Source organism: Oryctolagus cuniculus, chromosome 4 (assembly GCF_964237555.1).
Source record: "Oryctolagus cuniculus chromosome 4, mOryCun1.1, whole genome shotgun sequence".
NCBI classification, from domain to species: Eukaryota; Metazoa; Chordata; class Mammalia; order Lagomorpha; family Leporidae; genus Oryctolagus; species Oryctolagus cuniculus.
Window position 1 is genome coordinate 14,646,800 of NC_091435.1, and position 845 is coordinate 14,647,644.

Consider the following 845-nt stretch of genomic DNA (forward strand, 5'->3'; position numbering starts at 1 on the left):
TTTATTTGAGAAGAAGCAGACAGACAAAACTTCCATCCATTTATACACTCTTCAAATGCCTTCAATGACCAGTGCTGGCCCACAATGCCTGGAAGTAAGAACTCAACTGTCTCCCAAGTTGGTGACAAGATCCAACTGCTTAAGCCATCACCCACTGCCTTCCAGGGTGTACGATAGGAGTAATCTGGGATGTGGGCATCCAAAGTTATATTTTTTTATTTTATTTTTTCTGTGAATCCTCTTTTATTTACTCAATTTTATTTACAACTGGAAGTCTGGGAACTCAAAATCAACATCCTTGCCTGTGAGTTTGTTATAGACACCAGAGACAGTTTCCAGCTATATTCTACATTATTCTGCTGTATTTTGTCCAGATGGACCTGTATGAACCAACTGCCATCCAGCTTCACAGGGATTCTCTTGCCCAGGACTACAGTTGGGAAGACCAAGTCCCCAAGGATCACAGGGTATACAGTTGTTATAGTGTGGCTCCTAGAGAGCTTGGGCTTATTTTTTGTTCAACTTTTCTGAGTTGGCTTAGGCAGAATTCTCCTTTGAACAATAAAGACACCATGATTTCCACTGAATTTTTTCTCTAATTCACATACTAGCTGGACTTGAATTTTCTGAAAGGATTTTAGTTGAGGAATGGGATTAAAGATTCTGATAGCTTTCTGGCCACTACCAACTTCAATTTTCTGGGAAGTTGTGAGGTTCAGCAGACTTAGTTGAGCCTTGAGGTCTGAGTTCAACTCCAGCTTCAGGAGTGCCTGGGAGATGCCCAACTTGAACTCATCTGGCATCTGGCAGTTAGGCTTGAAGATCTTGGCACTCAAGCTGAGCAT

The 845-nt window shown here is 41.8% G+C and overlaps 1 pseudogene; it reads right to left on the reverse strand.

Annotated features, from left to right (window-relative positions):
• Window positions 1-261: 261 nt before the first annotated feature.
• Window positions 262-845, reverse strand: LOC100356129 (small ribosomal subunit protein eS7-like; annotated as a pseudogene).